The sequence below is a fragment of the Watersipora subatra genome, chromosome 6 (genome assembly GCF_963576615.1).
Source record: "Watersipora subatra chromosome 6, tzWatSuba1.1, whole genome shotgun sequence".
NCBI lineage: Eukaryota > Metazoa > Bryozoa > Gymnolaemata > Cheilostomatida > Watersiporidae > Watersipora > Watersipora subatra.
Window position 1 is genome coordinate 50,123,471 of NC_088713.1, and position 21,483 is coordinate 50,144,953.

Genomic DNA, 21,483 nt, shown 5'->3' on the forward strand with positions numbered 1-21,483 from the left:
ATTAGTATGTTTAAGGCTTGTATAAGTAACCTGTAAATTGGTTTGTACTGAAAAAACTTTTTAATAAAATGGAGAGAATACTGTGGTGGACGCCGGGCCATGACACAGCATTTCTTATTGATCGTATGTGTTGTCCTTTTTTATTATATCGTTGTTTTAATCGTTATGCTAGAACTTATCTTTGTTGTCCTTTTTTATGTGTTGTCCTTTTATTATACCGTTGTTTCACTCGTTATGCTATTGTTATATCTGATATCATGTTATAACACTATCATTTATCGTCACTTTTATTGTTGTCATACCAACTCGCTAGCGGACCTATTTATTCACCTTGTTAGCCGGTGTTCTCACCGTTTGTCGTTAGGACGGAACAGTTAATATTAGCAATAGCAGAGCAGATAGATGTACGCTCCTCGAATAGTGAAATTTCCTTCGCTAATAAAAAAGCTGAATGGGACTACACACACTCTCTTCTTTTTATTTATTAGTTTAGATCGTGCCAAGTAAAGGTCGGCAAACTCCTTTACAATACATACAGGAAAAATAAAAAAGTTCTTTGCGCACTGGAGATACGTTCACGCACTTATGCACTGCAACGAACTGGGCAGAGGAAGGTGGATGCTGGGTGATGCTTCTATGTAGCGCCTCTTTCTGCCGCTAATAAGTCGGTAATACCGTCGGTATTATCGATGAATATACGCGCAGACCTGTTCGTATGTACCGTTGTTTGTAACTCGAATGTTCATAAGTAGGAAACCGTCTGTATTAACACTCCAAAGCTTTCACTGATAGATCCCCTTCAAATATTTCTGATTTCTTGCGAGGCGAATCATTTTACATATTTTTGACAAAAATGACAATCTCTAATGACAAACTAGTTTAACAATGTATTGGTATCTATAATAGCGAACCCTATGCATCTTATCATTGCTCAAGTTTGGCAAGAATGTAAGCGATATTTTTAAGGACAACTATGAAAATTTTGTTCATAATTTTGGGAACTTTCACCAACTTGACACTTTACCCTATATGGCATTACTTATGTTGGTCAAACAAAAGCTTTACATAAATTCTTTACATTGAGAGGAATTTGCGTTATAATAGGTATACATGTACATTATAGCAAAATTTGCTGTACAGCTATTCCAACCAGATAAAAATCTGACCTATGCCCATACTACAAAAAATTCATAATTTGAGTTAAAATACTTGGATTTAAGTTAGAATATGACCTAAAAGTCAATGAAAGGAACTTAAGTTTACTTTTCACATAGGAAACAAATACATTATGCTTATGAAACAATGCAAGTGTTTTGGCCTTAAAGTTTGGCTTATTTATGTATATACTTAAAAACATTACTTTTTATTTTGTGGGTTTTCACTGTCCACAAAAGACCCTGGTCCCCGTTAATCCCGAAAATTGAATGGTGACTGCAGAAAACAGCTATGACAGGCCGAACAGGATTTGGAACAAAAGGTACATTTCTCACAAACAGAGATTGTAAATGGTACAAAAATGCAAGTTAAGCAATACGAGTGTCATTCAGAGTTAAAAAAAAGCTATAGTTTGTTGCATACTATTAGATACATCGTCCAAATACATATTATTGAAATTTTCGGACTAGCACAAAATTTTTCATCTCAATATTTGTAAAATACATCTAAAAAAATATTGTTTTTCACCAAGGTTCATTCTATGTCACTCAATATTTTGGTGTTTTGACACCCTAATTTACCTTCACTAAGTTCCTTTGTCCGCTCTCCTCTGACCAGAAACCTCTCCAAATATGTAAGCTTTTGTAACCTTGAATCGCCAATTCTTTAGATAACTTGTCTAGCACCAGAGTGGGTGCAGAACATGTTATAGCAACACCCTGCAATTAGTAATAACAAAATAGAAATATCACATTTTTTGAATGGATGATTTTCCGATTTAAATTAAACTCTTTTCATAGCTAATCAATTGAAAGCTCATTGCTTGCTGCAAAAAAAGGAAAAAACTGAGCAAGCAGAAGTGCATCTGATATTTTAGCTTATGACTCTCAATCCCAGCTTTGATATTTGTCACCATTGTGATTTGTAGGCAATAGAAGAACGCGAGTTAAGCAATGTAAAAACTTATTCATATCCTATTAAAAAAAGGACTTCAAATATTGAAGTGGTATTTCAAAAGCAATTACTCATTCGTAAAATTGATAGTCAGTAGTCTGACCCTGATCTGGACTTGGCTTTTAGATATTATTGCAAAGTAAAGTTTAGAGCTGGTCACCATAGGTTTTAACTGTGAGTTTCAGTTCCTATCCCAGACACTATGCTTACATATAGTCTGTACAAGTGCTATCGTCAGTGGACAGGCAACCAGAATGCAAGAACATGACAACTATAAACATTCAAGGGTGAATAGGAGCTGTATACACAATTAAAATAAAGCAGTTATTTCACAAGGCATAGTCCAATTTGTAAAACGAATAACTAGTAAATGACATTCAACTAAATTGTTGTTGATGACAGCTCTGCACAAGCTTTAGCTAAACATTCACAGATAATAATTACATAAGAAAATACACAAACTAAAAAGCAATAATACTTAGTCAATACTAAGAATGATTATGAAGTTTAAGAATATTAATCAAAATTACGTACAGTGGCACTCGCATGCCGTTGTTGCTTGAAAGGTATGTTTCCAAAAGAAAATCTTGTCATTTTTCTAAAAGATTACTAATGCTTAAAGGTTGATTTGCAACAAAATTCACGCTACAGTTATTTGGTATCAAAAGATTCACCATGTCTTACTCTGTTGTGTTGCATGTGCAATATATGTAGAAATGTGATAACATGCTCTTAAAAGCTCAAAAGCGAAAAGTTAATCGCCGCCATCACGAAATTGCCGAAGATTAGAATCCCGTTCCAAAAATGGGTCAAATGGAACGTAGCTCAACAAGATGGCTTCTGTTTACACTTTCATGCAACCTCATTCATTCAAATATTTTCACAATTACACTTCACGCATTCAATGAAACGATGTCTATTGTCCTCAAGCATCTGTTTCCTCATCACTGTATTGATGTCACTTTGAGCACTGATATCTCAAAACCTACCGTAAAAAATGGTTTAATTTTTAACCTTAGCTCGAAGGAATGCATATCATCATCTGATAAGCATGACAAGCCTGTTGGTCACCTGTGATAGTCAAAAAATGCTGCGGAAATTATGCGCGCTGTTTGGCAGGAAGCATGGGTCACATGATCAGATTGCGACTAGACGATTAGATCAACCCAAAACAAAATTGTAAACTAGCGAGCATCTATATTTGGTAAGAGCTCTTTGGCGAAACCCAAAGTTTATGTCATAAACTAGTGCTACAAGAAGTTTTATATTGAGCCTTTTACGGAACTTACAATTCATGTGAGAAGATCACGTGTCAAAACAATAACCAAATCATTTTACTATGTCAGAGAAATGAATTGATTCCAATCTACGGCGGTTTCGGGATCGCGGAGATTAACTGTTTCTTTTTTAGCTTTTAAGAGCTTGTAATCACAGTTCTCCATATTTTGCACCCACAACACAGCAGAGTAAGCCATGGTGAATCTTTTGATACCAAATAACCGTAATGAAATTTTGTTGCAAGTCAACCTTCAACAAGCAAAATGATAACAAGCTCCAGTACCATGCATTGACAACTTGGGCAGCTAAGTCGTACATGCAAATCAGATGAGTATTTTACGGTATTTTGGAAAGGCCAATAATTAACCAATATTTGAGTTTTCATCAAATTAAAGTACATTTAATGGGCCATTTTAGCAGCGCAAAGAAAGCACATTTCTGATGACCATTTGCACCAATTTAGGGCAGGTAGTAGGAGTGAAACAAATCGGTTCGACTTATTTTAGTCAAAAATGGATACAAGTATTAGCCAAATGAAAGTTTGTTACGGAAAGTTCTATCATAAGAACATAATTTGAAATAAATTCTATAATAAACCTCTTGCAGTTGCTTCATTTTGTCCTGCAAACACATTAAAATCTGTAATAGAAACAAGACACCTATACAAAATCAAAACTGGTAGTTAATTTCTGTTAGTGATGACATATTTTTTATTGTAGTTCTACAATAGCACTATAAGTTCCAACAGTGCATTAACTATTAATATGTGTCATGATCACAGAATTCATGGTAAGTCGGGATTACAAGATTTAGCAAACAAAATTTTGATTCTAGCCTAATTACAGCAGATTATATGGTCAAAAAACTGAAGCACGTTTACCATTAGTGCAAAAACATAGTTCCAAGAAAACTGGTATTAAAGTTTGAGAAACGAAAACCATTGTAAAGTTTTGTTTACATTTCAAAACGACATAGCAACCAATATCAAGATATTGTGATATTTATCTAGATTTCTGTACTTGGATCCAAAAAACTATGCTGAATTTAAAAATCTAAACAGATTTTAGCTAGTTGTCAAAGAAATAGCTGTATATTTATAAGAAAGTGTATTACTTATTTTTGCAGATATTAAAAACAGCTTGTATCGCGATATTGGGCACACCCAAATCATCAACCAAATCTTTAGAAAATTAACAACAGTAACATATTGCACACCATCGGTCACTATATACTTCGACCTTGCAAACTCGAATAATTATTCTCATAACTAAATCTGATTATAATTTCATAAAAATTGAATAATTATTCTTATTATTAAATATTGTAGTAATCTTGTAAGAATCGTTAGGAAAATATCACCACAACTCCCTTTACTTTCACTGCTTTTGACATCAGTTAGAATACCAAAGTACTCATTACAAGCGTCCAAAATGTCAGTTACCTTTAAAATCGGCAAAAAAGAAACAATTATTTTTAGCGGACACCATTTTTCAGTACTTCTTGTTTAGCATAGCAACGGTTTTAAGTTTTTTTTCAATGGTAAAATACTTTTATTGGCTAAACTGACTTCAGATTCAGAAAGATCACTCTTTGATTGGTCCAGACCTACAGGTTACAAAATTTGTTACCAATATTATAAGTTCAGTTGGTGCAACTTCAAAGTCGAATAACTCAACTTCGTGATTTGCGACTTAACCATGGTTTCTGTGACCGCAACCCATATGATCTACCTGCTGATAACTTCAACTCCTTTACTACCAAATGGATCTCTCTACCGCGACATAAGTGTTTCGTGAAACTTAATTTCTAAAAGAGTGTATAAATGGTTATAACTTTACACCCCAATTGTTTATTAACAATATTTTTATAGCAAGTTTGTCAGCATAAGTTTTTATGTTAGTTCATGCCCCCAAAAATATTACAAACGAGTTGTCGAGTGAGAGGGACCACTTTTCGTCTATTTTGAAATTACTGTGAGGTAAGCACAAAACTCTAGTCGGATGATTTATGAATATTATTAGTTTACATGTTAATTAATCTGATGAACATAATTACTCTCATTAGTACTATTGCTCAATAAAGTTGCTCAGTCTATAGATCTGAAGTTAGTAACCATTTATGGCTGTATTGCTTCTGAAATTACTGGTCATCAGTAAGAAGATTTCATAAAAAACGTTTTTGCAAAGCAAAACTATGCTCAGGTTGTAAACGCATTCTTATTTGCTCAACATATGCAAATAATAGCTTTTTTCAATCAGGTATAGATGTAATAAGATAATTTACTAATTAATCAGTAATCGGAAACAATTTGTACAAAAGCTTGCTAAAGCCGCATCATGCAGCACTTGGCCATACAGAAACACATTGCCAAACGAGCTGTACTATTGGTAGTTTAAGAGTTCACACTGAAACAGCTTCAACATAAAATTAAGACATAAGAAATCAGTGCAAAAACTGCTTCGTATTACATTTACTTCATGCCTTGTTGTAATTGAGCATCATACTGCGTGCACAATTAGGAAAAATGGCTGCAAGATCAAAATTTACCAAGTCTTTAATTTGTTAATGAAGCCGTGATAAAAAACAATTTAGACAATTTATGCAGAACTTAAATGCAACTGCATTTCATCAGCATTGTTATAAGCAGGCTTAGTGTAAAAAAAAACAGAGTAAGAGCCATACTACAAGTTCATGAAGTTTTGAACAAATTGTTACTTTACCCTTCAATATGTTGTAAAATGCTAAGACAAGGTTAAAAAATTATTGACGCTGTTGGAAGAGAGAACGTTTCAAATGCCTCTAGATTTCATAAAAAACAGCTAAAAATGATGGCGAGGGTTCTTGAGGACACTTTTATTTGTATGAAAGATTGGTAGATAGAACATTATTACACAAACAGACAATTCCAGAATTAAAGCGCAAACATTGTGGCCATAAAGGGTAAATAAAAATTGTTTCAAAGTAAAAGCTAAAAGGCTATTGTGCCTGGTAGTGGTAGCATCATTACCATATCATTTTTCTATTGAATAACGTAATACACTTTTTATTAGAATAGAACAGACTTTGGTACATTAATTTGTCCTACATGTGATGACTCTTATTAAAGACCTAATTTTCACCAATGAAGTGTGCCCTCAGATTAAGATGACCTTATTTATGAACCACACCGCCTATCAGAGTTTTTTAACATACACATTAATCAGCAGAAGGTTTTACGCCTAATGTTACCGACAAAAAATCTAAAAAGTGTGTTGCAGTATGAGCTTGGTCAGGTTCTCATCCTCTTTTGCTGATACAATAGGTAGCAATCAGTAGTCCATTTTCCAAAGGTTTATTTATTGCCCATTTCTAAAACCTTGGTAGCTGTAAAGGTCTAACACAGCTGTTTATTGCAATAATAAACTGTAAAAGCAAAAATAATGATTCTCAAAAAACTTTGGTCGCTGTTGGCTGTTAACATGTTTTCTATTAGTTAGATGCAGGATGGCGATTGGTTTTTTCCTATTAGGTACACATATGACCGGCTAACTAATTGCCTACTCACTAATAAGAAATGTTTTGTACAAAGATTTTTTAGCGCATTGCTCTTGGTTATAAGCGTACATTGTGCTGAGCTGCACTGCACAGCCTGTTGTACGCACTCAGTTAATGGACTAGACCAAAATCTGATTGTGTTTTAGACTTTTTCCATTCGGAAAACCCAGGCTACACTCATTAAGAAATACATTCAATCTTTAAAAAATGGTTAATATTTTAATACTTTGATATTGTATTTGTACAATTTAAATATCAATTGTACATGCCACTCCATACATGGTTATTTTGCTTCATAACTATTGTTTTACTGTTTTTGCGGATTGTCAGTGCTATAGTATTTTAGTGTAGCCAACTACCCAATGTAATGACTGCAGTCTCCAGAGCTCACTTTAGTCATCAAAGCCCAATTTAATTATCAGAAGATTAGGACTACAAAAAATAGAGGACTCATCAACTTACCCTTCAGTTTTTCAAAACACTTGTAGGCCAATATGATTAGTTCTGTGAGAACATGATTAAAGAACAATAGTTCTGCGTGGTGAGCTCATCTTCGTTCTCCAGATTAAACAACTTCTACAAAAGAACAAAGATTTTAACATTGTATAAAAAAATAAGTTGATGAGGACTTTATGCACAGAGTCTCTGACCACCTTCAATTTGGTATTGGAAAAAATGTTGAAAGTGAGCTACCGTTAAACCTATATTTGAATGCACCTTGATTTGATTGGCACCGCTATTTGGGACCACATCAGGAGATTGCTTTGAAAATCGAGCGCCATCTTTTTAATGAACGCCAACTATATTTGAGGAGGTAAGTTACCTTATCAGTATATGTATAGGTTTAGGTATATTCACCTTTTGTGAAAATATAGCAAGGAGCTTTTAAGGTCCAAACACACTAGGCGATTTTATTGCAAGCGTCATGAGGGCGAAGATATCGCTGGTGCGTGCATAAACACACTTGAGCGATTTACTAGCAAATGATATAATGGGCACGCTCACAAACTGCCAATAAAAATCCGTATCATTAGTTTTTTCGGAGTTGTTGATAAATTTAGGCCAGTCAAAATGTCGTCGTCTAGGCTACAACATAAACAACCTACACATTTGTTATTAAACCTATCTCCCTTTCAAAGAGTGTACACTGCCTACACTACAAGAAGAAAAAAGAAAAACGATTCTTGTATTTTTAGCTGTATTGTTTTTACAATTTTTTATACATATTTTATTTTGTAGTGGTTTTTCATATTTAATATATTAAATATTTACCATTCTCAAGATGGTCAACCGGCGCAACGATTGACTCCGGATGTTGGTTTTCAACTCGGATTTTTTTTAATTTTGTTATGATGGACAGAACTGGGAGTGCTATTATTAAATTCATGAACAATTGAGTGTTCGTTCTGAAGATGTTTCGTAACAAAATAGAAAATTGGAGCTGATGTACGTTGTTGAACATCGGTAAGAAATAATTACCCGCCGTAAAATTACATTCTGGTAAGAACTAACCAATCGAAATGCATCTCGTTAGCAATAAAGTTGTGTAGAGAAATTCTAGCTTTATCACTCTGCATGAACACGCCGAGTGAATTTTAACGCAGATTAGCTCTAACGCAATATCGCTCTAATTATCGCCTAATTTGTTTTCACCTTAAGAGAATGCTTCAGCGATAACACTTGTTCTATTGAGTCAAATATGCTACAAAGCAAAAAATTACTCTGAATTTGTTGTCGGGGTTTTATAAAAACACCACTATCAGCTTTTCAAATGTCTTAACCGCCAGTACATCAGCAGTCATAATTAAACATTGTCCCAAAAACAAGCGGCCTCAAACTGCCTAAAATATCGTACTAATCAAACATTCCATGTTAAGGGGAAAGAAAATGGGATAAACTACAGCATTGAAATTAAAGCACTCTCACACTCACTTCATAAACAGTTCTGTCAAAATCTTTACTGATAACTCAGCTTGCACTTTTATTCCATAAGTGCCAGAGTCACATCTAGGAGCAATAGGTCGGCTTTGCGCTAGAGGACAAGCAAGGCTAAAAGTGATAAAAATTAGATAATACACAATAAACTTTCAAGTTCAATTAGTGATGAGGGAGCAAAAGTATCCTACATGGGAGCTATTGCACACTTTAAACATGATATTTGTACCTCACAAACTCACATGGTCTTTTAGAGTAAAGTAGATGCTCCTATAACGTATACCTCCTATAGCATAAATTCTAGAAAAAGTCGGGCAATTTTGTGAAGTTTTTGCTTCGTACCGCGTAAAAAACTCCATATAACTTAAAGTGTATCATCGGGCGAGTTCTAAAGTTTGATTTGAGTGTTAGTCTGTCTCGCCACACCTTCGAGAAAAGAAAGCGACATACAGCGGTGTCAGAAAGTATTTGTCCACCTCAAACCTCACTGCCCATTTTAGGTAAATTTGTTGTAGTAGTCATGTAGAGGGATTGAACCCTGACAAACCATGCATCATTTAAAAGTAAATTAACATTAGATCTTGTTGACACCATCAGTAATAAAATTACGGTTAATCAGGGATCAATAATCATTTTTAGGCCAATCAATGTGAATCAGTGCTTATTAACTCATTTTCAAACGCAATATGACATTATTAATTTTCAAGTGGAATATTATCACAACAATAGAGATCCTGTTGGACAGCATGTGCAGCAAAGGTTTACAGTTTTGCTTGTTAAAAGAGGAACAGCTAGAGATCCCAGAATTCATACCAGCGTCAACATCAACCATGGATAAGAAATGTGTCAACGACCTCATCATTCGCCTGCATACGATGGGCAATCTGAGCAATAGAAAAATAGCGAAGAAGCTTAGAGTATTTCAATCTAAAGAAAATTAAGTGGTAAAGAAATGAATGCAGCATCAAACCACCAAAGATCTACCACGATCAAAGCGTTTGAAAAAACCAGCTGTCCAACATGATTGCTGGTTTCAGATTATGAACACTCAAGCGCTCGTGAGGCTTGTTCACAGCATGCCTAAGGCTGCAGAATGGTTATAGTCTGCAAAGGCTACCAGATAAAATATTAAAATGCAAAACAACCCCAATGGCTTTTTTCTGGGCCCATAACAGTACAAGACTGTTATTTTCAATTTAGAAAATAATTAAAGAAGAGATAATAACGAAATTTGCGATGACATATTTTCTGATATGCAGTGTGAATTAGTAGGCAGCGGTTGATACAATAGAAGATATTTGGCAATTTTAAAATCTAGTTATTTCTATTTTTCAGCTCATTAGGATTGTTTTGATACAGGGTTTTATGTATGCAGTGCAAAATATTTCCAAATTATGATGAATTTATTGCAGTGCTACACGTACTTAAACAGGCAGACAAAGATTTTTTCCCAACACTGTACATAAAGCATTATACATATAATACATACAATTTCCATGACATTCTGACTCTTGTGATAATTTGTCTGAAGTGACAACGGAACAGAGAATAGGTACATATAGCAGTGCAATTGTTGATAAATACTTTAAGGCTATTGGTCGGTGCATCTGAATGTCACGAGTTGGAGTTGCAATCTTGAGCTCTTAAGAACGAATAGATGACGAAAAGGTACTATCGCTATTTTATAGTGAAACTATTTTTTCTTAGTCAATTGTTGTAAGTCGCTGTTGCGTCAAACTATGCGCTCTTCATCAAATTTTTGTCAAATTACCACAATCATGGTCTATTAAACCAATGAGGTTGATCATGAAAAGTCGATGAAAACCAATAATACAGTTAAGGCACCGCCAATACATTCAAAAGAATTTAAGTCGGATTCTCACATGAGCGAGTTTGGAAAGGTCCTGAAATGGTTTAGACAATTTACATGTATGTTAACATTCTTATAATGAAAAATTCTTATCATGTAAACGTTCCTAGAACTGATCATCTCATTTTAGCAGCGCCTACTGTACATTCATGTCTGATATGAGAGCAAAATGCATTCTGGGACAAAAGCTCGCGAGTTAATTTTCTTAAAGTCCTATCTCAAAAATGTTTTTTATATAAATTAACTAAAGATAAATTATTGTGTTGCCATCCTCTAAAAAACTACCAATAAGAGATATTACAATGAAAAAATACATGATTTTATCTATTCATGCTCTATACCCATGCCCCCAAGGCTACAAATACCTATGTAAAGGTTATGGTCTGCATTAAAATGTAGCAGTATTATGCACAACATAATTTTGAGTAGTGGCAGTATGCAGCAGTCCATACAGTAGCATACCGTATGGAGTTCTTACCTTTCAGAGAATCATAGCACTAATGATTGTGAGAGAGAGACCTGATGCAACACGCTTGGTACGCTACACTTTTGTGGCATCGCATAAACAAACTTAAAGTATAAATTTAATATAACTGAATTCAGCTTAATAAAACATTCTTGAAAAAAACGTTCTGATCTTATATTAGAGCTAATTCTATTTTTTCTTCATTTTAATTTTTAAATCATTTCTTCCTGGCTGGAAACTTCTCGATTTGCTTATACTCTCATTTCCAGTCAACCTTTTTAAAACAAATCTGAAGCAGACCTGACGGGAAAACCAAGTGATGTAGTTTCCGTAACTGGCCTTTCGCATCTTTGGGCATTTAGTGATACATCAAAAACCACCTTGCAAGCTCGCATCTCTAATTTTCTAGAATTTCAAGGCGAAAGTGGGTAGTGAGATAGTGAATGGTACAGAATTTGTGTAAACATAAATTGCTTGAATTCTTAAATCTATTCATTAGTTATTGTGATATATATATATATATATATATCTATATATATATATATATAACCTAACCTTTAACTATATAACCTTTAACCTTTATATAACTATAACCTTCAAAATAAATATATTGATATATATATATATATATATATATCAATATATATATTGATATATATTGATATATATATCAATAGTATTTGATATATATATATATATATCAATATATTTATTTTGAAGGTTTGGGGTAGACTGACACAATCTTCTGAAGAATCAATTGATTTCCTATAGCCGGTTTGTGTATTGACTCGTGTTCGCTTCAAATTCTTTATCATTTACGATTTTGATACCCATGAAAGTTTATTATAAGTTATGACTAATGTGTTGAGAGTATACGGGAGGTCATTAAGTACAAAGCCCATCAAGTCAAGTAGTCAATGATGACTTACCAGCTGTTCAAAATTAGGTTGGGTACGTGTCTAATGACAGGGAAGAAGCGTTCAACTGACATTTATGATCTACTCATCGCCAAAATCTTCCGGAAGACAATGCAAGGAAGAGGACCTTGATGACCGCCCAGGCCTATATAGATGAAAGAACCGTGAGTCACCACCGGTTTGTATGGCAATTAATTTGATACAGAAATACATAAAGTGCTGGTCAAATGAAAAGCAATACACGAGATGTTATGGATGAATAGCTATGCAAATGGCTTTGTACTAACCCTTGGTATGAAATATTACCCAAGCCTGTGTCATTAGACAGCAACCACATTTGCTAGTTAAAGCTCTAATTTTCAAATAAATTAGACAATGCTATGTAAATACATGTAAGATAATATCATAGTTGTTAAATATAAATACAAACATGTAAAAATCCATGATACGAAACCGAGTTTTAACCTGTTGATCCTTGCTCGATCTAATCAATGCGTGTCAGTAAACCTAGACAATATGTCCAGCAATCCGAAGTTATTAATTTTTTACCAAATATATCTAAACGTGCTAACAATGCAATGATATTTGGTGAAACAGCAGTACAAAAAGTCGGACAACCTACAGCAGATGTCATCAAACAGAAAAAAAACAGTATGTCACCATTATTTGGGCTAAAACTATAAAAGTTCGCACGATTTTAAACACTCATTAAACATTTACAGATAATATTCATCCATAGCACGCTCATCATCCTTTCATGACTCAAAATATACTGGAAATTTATATTTATTATCATAAAATTCCACATTTGTATCGCAGTCATTTATGACCTACCGACGAATGAGTCATATTGATTGTTTCGCGATATCATTCTAATAAAATGTGTTATTATAATGAAAGAAGTAGATAAAGATAAGTGAAAAATGTTACAAATGGAAGTGAAATTTAGAATCTAACATCCTGCGAAAGAATTAATTTTATTAGTTTTTGCTGTTGCTTAAAAACATATTTTGTAAACAGAACCATATGGAAGCCTGTATTCCGCCATTAAGGTTTCTGCCACAGCCTACGCAATTCCGTAATACCAGCTGTGAGGGTTCAGAGGGCTAACATTGATGAGATACTGCATTATTTACTGTTTTGGTTAGTATTGTTCCTTATACCTAAATTGTAAAAACAAATGAAAAATAATTTTATTTTGTTTTGCAGGTACAACTACAAAAACATTGACAACAAGCGTGATAATCTCAAATCAGAAGATTGGAGACTAAAATTATAAAAACACTGCACCATTCTATGTCATTTTAATTGAACAAGTTGAACTGACTGAAACATGCTACATCTCCGGTGTTTTTTTTTGTAAAACCTAACTTAATACATGACACCAGCATAGTCAGTGTGATATTTAAATGCAACTATAATTATTTCCCGAGTTGCATTAGTCCATAGCAAGCATAGTTGCTGAATATTGCACATCTTTCAAGTGGAGTAAACCCAGCACTTATACATTCTGCTCAAAGAGTTCTTGTGCCAAATCTCAAACTCAGTCAAAATTCTAGCCAACAAGATAAAAATACTCAAACTTTTAAATATCAAGATTTGAGAGAAGATAATTCCCGAATTTCCAGTGAGTATAATACTACTTTTTACTAACAAAAGTCAACCAAAATACCATGAGAACAGTAATACGCAGTGTGGGTAAGGTTAGTCGGCTAGGCTATTAAAAACTAGATGAAATCATAATTGTTATGTACAGGGTTTAGCTTTATAAGAGGGTCAGTATGGTATAATCTCAAGAGTTCAAAACTTTCAAGTTGGAAACATTGGAAAACATTGAAATCAATGTTCAGAGGCTAAGCATGACACTAAACCACAAAAATGTTCATTTTAATGTCATGACCAGAGCTATATTGATTGCTAATTATGATTTTTGTTATGTGGGTCTACAGAAAAAGCTATCTTAAATAGTACTCCACCCTTTCCTATTATAATTAGTTAAAACAATATGATTTTTAAATTTCTTGTTGGCATGAGTAACAGTAACAAAATAACAAGAAAAGAGGGCGTTCAGCTAACGACTAAGACACAGTTGTTATCAAAATTATAGACCATATAATTAAACCCTGAAAATAAAATTGAAAAAGGAGTCACACTGTTTTATCTTGTCAGTACATACCTGCAACCAAAAGCAAGTCAGGCATCATAGCATCATTACGAAACACGATTGCAGAATCTACAGAAAAAAAGACAATTGATGGTGAGCATGCATTCATGTTGACCAAGATAAGTTAGACAGTACATCACAAGTTAGACAAAGACACACGAGTAACGCGTGTAAACAAGTGCCAGCGAGGTGTTGACAGTGGCTGATGGGATTAGCCATTTCTCTGAACTAAACAATCACCAGCCAGCTATTACATAATGCCATACACTCAGCTATACACAAATGGATGTTTAAATAATGCTAGCTACTAGATTATGACCTTCAGTTCTTGAACTGGGTAATGTCTGGCTCTGAAAGCTAAAGCTTGCAAGATACAAAAGGTGTCCCACAGCACATTGGAGAACTATCAAGCAAATTTAGTCATTGATTTTGCTAATGCTGCACACAAATTTGTTGCTAACTAGCATATTAATGTGTATACAGAGAGCTTAATTATTTTGCATGTATCTGTATCATGGTTCAAAAGCTAAGCTTGCTAAAAAGTTATTTAGTAATTCATATCTACCAAAGCATTATGAATTATAGCAACTCTCGACTACTGCCAATCGCTTGACATTTCTACAGTTTCTTCGGCTTTTATGACTACAGAGGTTTTCTTGGTTTGCGATTAGGTTATCTGGAGTGTTCTTGTCCCTGCATACACATATATCTTTTTTGATCACTCAAACCTTACCTCTATCTCTTCTTCGAGTACATAGAACAATTTAAGTATTGTTCAATATATATACTTAAATTGTAATTTTACAGGTGAAAATAACTTTTTATCATTTTGCAGGTACAACTACAAAACATTGGCAACAAGCGTCAGAATCTCAAATAAGAAGAATGGAGACTAAAATTATAAAAACACTACACGACTCCATGTCATATTTAATTGTACTAGTAGAACTGACTGAAACATGCTATATCTATGGTGTTTTATATGTACAACCTAAATTATTACAAGACACCAGCTTAGTCATCATGATATTGAAATGCAATTATAATTATTTCCATAGTTGCATTAGTTCGTAGCAAGCCTGGTTGTTGAATATCACACATCTTTCAGTCCCAGTAAACCCAGCATTAATCCATTCTGTTCAAATAATTCAAGCGCCAAATCTCACACGCAGCAGTCTAAATTCTAGCCAACAAGATAAAAATACTCAAACTTTCTAATTACAAGATTTGAGAGAAGATAACCCCATGAATTTTCAGTGAGTTTCATTGCTAGTGCCAAACCCTAATTTGTACTAACAAAAATCAGCCACAATACAATCAGGACAGTACTACACAGTGTGGGTAAGGTTAGTCGGCTAGGCTATTAAGAACTAGATGAAATCATATTTGTTATAGACAGGGTTAAGCTTTATAAGAGGGTCAGTATGGTGTAATCTCAAGAGTTCAAAACTTTCAAGTTAGAAACATTGGAAAACATTGAAATCAATGTTCAGAGGCTAAGCATGACACTAAACCACAAAAATGTTAATTTTAATGTCATGACCAGAGCTATATTGATTGCTAATTATGATTTTTGTAATGTGGGTCTACAGAAAAACGCTATCTTAAATAGTACTCCACCCTTTCCTATTATAATTAGTTAAAACAATATGATTTTTAAATTTTTTGTTGGCATAAGTAACAGTAACAAAATAACAAGAAAAGAGGGCGTTTAGCTAAAGACTAAGTCACAGTTGTTATCAAAATTATAGACCATATAATTAAACCCTGAAAATAAAATTGAAAAAAGAGTCACACTGTTTTATCTTGTCAGTACATACCTGCAACCAAAAGCAATTCAGGCATCATAGCATCATTACGAAACACGATTGCAGAATCTACAGAAAAAAAAGACAATTGATGGTGAGCATGCATTCATGTTGACCAAGACCAGTTAGACAGTACATCACAAGTTATGGTGCGTTTACACTGGCCAGGACCGACTCCGATTAGGTGCCAATACCCTGACTCAGACCGGTACCTCAGACATTTCATGTATGGGTGCCGACACCGACTCCCCTTTACATTGCAACGATCGAACCATTTTTTTCGGTACCAACAGCCAATCACAGCGCTTCGCCGTTTTGACCTTCACCCAACCACGCAAAGACGAGTACACATAAAAATCAACGCGTTTGATGTGGAAAATTATATACTAGTACTACACTATTACTACTGCTCCTACTACTACCGCTAGAAGCAACTATTGAATGCCGAATGGAATCTTCCGATGACGATTAGATTTTGTTGATGGCAGGATCAGCTGCGGGAGCTCTGACAGTCTGTATTATATGTAATTATATGTTTGTATATATTTTATGTCTATAAATATTTTATTATATGTGTTTTCCTTTTTATTATAGCCTTGTTACTCGTTAGGCTATCAATTGTCGTCGTTTATGTTCTCATATCAACGCACTAGCGGGCCTAATTATTGGCCATTTAAACATTGTTACCTGGTGTTCCTACTCGGTTCCGTTAGCCGGAATGGGCAATTTTATTGTATATAAGGGCGCAACGCTCACTTAGTAGACAGAGCGAATGGCCGTACGCTCCTCGGCTAGTAAATTTCCTTCGTTAATAAAACCTTGAATAAAATCACACTCAATTTATTTCTGTATGAAATAATTTAGATCGTGCCAAGTAAGGGCCGGCAAATTCCTTTAAAGTAGTACATGTAGTAGAACTAGTAGTACTACTAGTAGTAGTCATACAACTGGCTATTCACTTTTAATTAATTTAAATAAAAGCTCACTATCAGAAAGAGCACTAGGGGAAGTTTAATGACAGTCTCCTAGCCTCTCATTAAACCTAGCCCTTTCGTTTCATAAACTTAGAACTGCCATTAAAGCTTAGGCTCATTTAATCAGAGGCTCCTAGCTTATGATTGGCTGATGAGCTGCTGGGATTCACCGACACCGACTTTCAAATCAGCCCCAACACCGATCTCTCTGCTCACACCTACCGATGCCGACACCGACTCATCAAATTGGTCTGTGCTCGACAAAATGGGTGACAAAATCGGCCAGTGTACACGCACCATTAGACAAAGAAGCATGAGTAATGCATGTAACAAGTGCCAGCGAGGTGTTGACAGTGGCCGATGGGATTAGCCTGAACTAAACAACCACCAGCCATGCTATTACATAATGCCATACCCTCAGCTATATACAAATGAATGGTTAAATAATGCTAGCTACTAGATTATGACCTTCAGTTCTTGAACTGGGTAATGTCTGGCTCTGAAAGCTAAAGCTCACAAGAGACAAAAAGTGTCCTGCAGCACCCTGGAAAACTATAAAGCAAATTTTAGTCATTGATTTTGCTAATGCTACACACAAATTTGTTGCTAACTAGCATATTAATGTGTATACAGAGAGCTTAATTATTTTGCATGTATCTGTATCATGGTTGATTAGCCAATCAAAAAAATGTTCAAAAGCTAAGCTTATGGCAAAATAGTCATTTTCTCTTAAGTAATATCTGCAACTGGGAATATTAATAATATCATTCAATTATATAAACATCCATGGTAAAAGATTTTTCTCATGTCATGCGTATCTAATATGGTAACTGGACTTTTGGGCGACAGTCATTAGGGCGACAGACACTTAGGCGACACTTTCGGTTCGAAAGGCGACAACTTCAGACGGAAAGGCGACACGGCAGACAAACCGGCGACAATTCTAGACTAAAAGGTGACAAATTGGTTTGCTGTTTGGTTGAAGGCAAGGTAATGTACTGACAAACTATGAGATGCTGTCGTTGTGTGCTATGCTTACGTATATTTTTGAAACGTAGCCTTGAAAGTGTTATTGTTTTTTACAGACTTTTTTATAAATCTAAATTGCAACATGTATTTTTAAACGCCATTGGTGGGATTGGGATTTCTCTAATTATGCTAGCCCAGACAATTAACAAAATATTAAGGTTTTTTTCTAAAAATGCATCTAGCTTATTCAATTAAAACACCAAAACTTGTTTTTGTATCAGCATGTTTGTTCAAAATTGTTCGAAAAGTCACGTTCTCGGCTGAATTGTCGACAATCTTGTCTCTGATTATTGAAACTTTAGAGTTATCCCTTCTCTGATTGTTGAAAATTTAAAGTTATCTTACCTCGAAAAGAAATAGTTTTATGGTTTCGATCGTCAAAATTCACCGTAGCTGGGAGAAGAGTTTGCTCTTTGTGTGAGATGAAAAGACAATTCCCTATTATTGTAATTTCTCATTTACTTGTGGAAATAATGATTTCCTTATCCTTGTTTCTTTACAATTATGTTAATAATTCAATGTCATGATAATGCCGACTCAATAGGCTAAATTGCGGTTCACACGGATCTATTTTTGTTGAGATTTTATTTGAGTATGAAGAGTGAAGGCTTTTTCTGACATAGGTGTCTAAGATATATCCATATTTTACTAACTTCTGCAGCTTGTTGCAAGAAGACTAAACAGCATCACAGAAAGCTTATGGAGAAATGATCCACTCCACAGCATAGAAATCAACTGGTCCTGATGCCATGTTACCCTAGAGTCACTTGAGATATTTGACCGAATTACCCTTGTCACAGATCCCGATGGCACACACAACCTGTAGTTTGAGACAATGAGGAGTGATCAACACCTCAAAGACCTTTGTGATATATACTCAGTTGCAGGTTAATGCTGCCATGTACCACATCATATACTATATTTTGCATTTTAACACGCACTATGAATCTTTTTTATATGCGACTATTTTAACAAAAGACAGACTTCAGAAAAGATGGGAAGATATTACATAGACAGCCATTGGCTTGAACTTTAATAACAACTTTATTAAATAGTGGTGTAGGGAATTTCCTGCAATTATTTTTGTGTATGATTGGAAGTGCAAGTGCATTCGAGCACCGAGTCACTGTGTACAATTATACTCCTGTAATTCAAATTATCTTTTCATGTAAGTTTTAGAATTAGTAGAAAGTAATATTCAGTTGCCAATTTATAACCGTGAACCTGATCTCGTCATTCTAGATAGGAAAGAGAAGTTCTATCGCTAGATGGGTTTATCTACATACTATCAATCAGAATAAAGTCATTGTAAAAAAATTAATGCTGCAAACTATTGATATACGTATTTTTGAAAGTTATATATGATAAAAATCAGCTTTACTATTTGTATAAATATACCAAAAAGCAAATTTATTAAAATGTATAAAGCTAAACTCATATGTATGTATTTATTTTCATACTGCAATCAGAACAAGATTATACATTAGTTTGAGATCTACTACTGAGGGTCCTAATACATGATACATGAGCCAAAGGTAGTATAATGACTCATCAACAGCGGTATGCTAGTGACTCAAGAATGCATCGCTTCAAAGGGGTTGAAAAAGTTGGTACCTCTATGATGTCATAAATTAGGCGGTAAGGAATCTCAGACTCTTGCCACACTGATAAGCATCTTGCCAGTTTTTCCAAGCATTCAAGGAAGGAAGTGAAAAAGAAAATAGTGACTGGCTAAATGACTTCTGAGCGTGTTGACAGACTCTAAAGTTAAATTTGTAGAAAAGGATGAACAGAAGAATAGTTGGGCGATCAAAGACAGATTAATCTCAGCAGTTTTTTTAAATAACAACTATCTCAATTAAATAAATATTTGATACATTCATTAATACAATATGAAATTCTACTGTGTGCAAAAGAATAGTGTAATCAGATTAATGGCATTAATGAGGATATAAGCAGGTAATAGATGCCAAGGAAGTAAGGTGGAGCAATGCGTAAAAAGTATGCTAATGCAAGATTTCCGATCTGGGCATCAATAAAGTTGGTGTCTTGTTAGTGTTCACTACTAATTCACAACAACATAACAGGCCATAGCAGGACTTAATATTTTGAATTAATCCTGCCCTCAGAATTGTCGCCTCAATGTCCAGAATTGTCGCCTGTTTGTCCGCTGTGTCGCCTTTCCGTCTGAAGTTGTCGCCTTTCGAACCGAAAGTGTCGCCTAAGTGTCTGTCGCCCTATTGACTGTCGCCCAACCGTCCATAATTCTCTAATATCCTTCACAAAGCCTTGTTAGCAAAGCTGATGCTACATGTAGTTCTAGCATTATGCAATGTTGCTCATTTTACATCCATTTTTCGTCCTAAATTTCTATACTGAAAAATGAACTACTGCTAACTTTTGCCTTGCAATGGAAGCTTTGATAAGCATATGGTACGGAAATAATTTTTGTATGAATATTACAATATAGATTATATACCATTTCACTATTCAGTTCTTAAACATCCTTCTGTAAACCATATTATTGAAACAGTTGCTGTGCATTTTTGAATCCCTTGAAATCTTTAAAAAGTTGAAAAACTTATCATTCGCGACCTTGAAGCTTTAATGTAAAGCATGCATCTAGCAACCAGTTAGCAAGACAACTTTTTTCCGTAATCCATATCTACGGAAACATTACCAAGGTTAGCGACTCTCAATTCTTGCAAATCACTTGACATTTCTACAGTTATCTTCAGCTTTTAAAACTACATATGTTGTCTTGGCCTGCGCGATCAGGTGGGTTTTTGTACCTGCATATTTTTTGCTCCCTATAACTTTATATCTAAGCATTCATAACAGCCTTTCTCTTCTTTGATTTTCTGCTTTTCAGTTGTTATACGACTAACACATATATAAAGTCAGAATGACTGCATTAAAAACATGAATATGAAATAAATGTTAGGCTACAATCTTTCAGGCTTCTAATAAAAGTCCTAATTTTTTTTGTTACTTTGGATGAGTGACAACCATAAATTCTTTAGTTCAATGTAATCTCCAAAGTACATGGTAAACCAGAGCTAAAGCATAAGCACACATACCTGCTACCTCCACTATCTGTCCTATTTCTTAAATAGAGTTTTAGCCTATCCTTGTTCGTCTAAATCAGAAACTAAAGCTAAAAGCCTGACTGTAACGAGATGGAATGAGTTAGATTTACAGCCTTACTTAGGCATGGTTCGAACCAATATGGCATTTAAGACACGTGTGACAGAGTACCTGTTATGCAAGCGATCGCTCATGGACTACAAGCTCAGAGTGCGCGACTATTATGTCCTACAGAAAGAAATGTCGTCATTTGCGCAATTAAATTAATTTGATGCCCATACGCAGCTACACAATTTGTTTGCTTTCCAGCTG

The 21,483-nt window shown here is 34.6% G+C and overlaps 1 long non-coding RNA gene across 2 annotated transcripts; it reads right to left on the reverse strand.

The window, feature by feature from the left end:
- Window positions 1-1,745: 1,745 nt before the first annotated feature.
- On the reverse strand, window positions 1,746-21,262 carry LOC137398998 (uncharacterized). Of its 2 annotated transcripts, XR_010979102.1 has the most exons (5): window positions 21,165-21,262; window positions 14,286-14,342; window positions 12,122-12,254; window positions 7,384-7,497; window positions 1,746-1,874 (listed from the first exon to the last, which is right to left on the reverse strand). It is a non-coding gene; the product is annotated as an uncharacterized lncRNA (long non-coding RNA). The 2 variants fall into 2 exon arrangements; XR_010979103.1 differs by lacking the exon at window positions 14,286-14,342 and having other exon boundaries at window positions 21,165-21,209.
- Window positions 21,263-21,483: the final 221 nt, after the last annotated feature.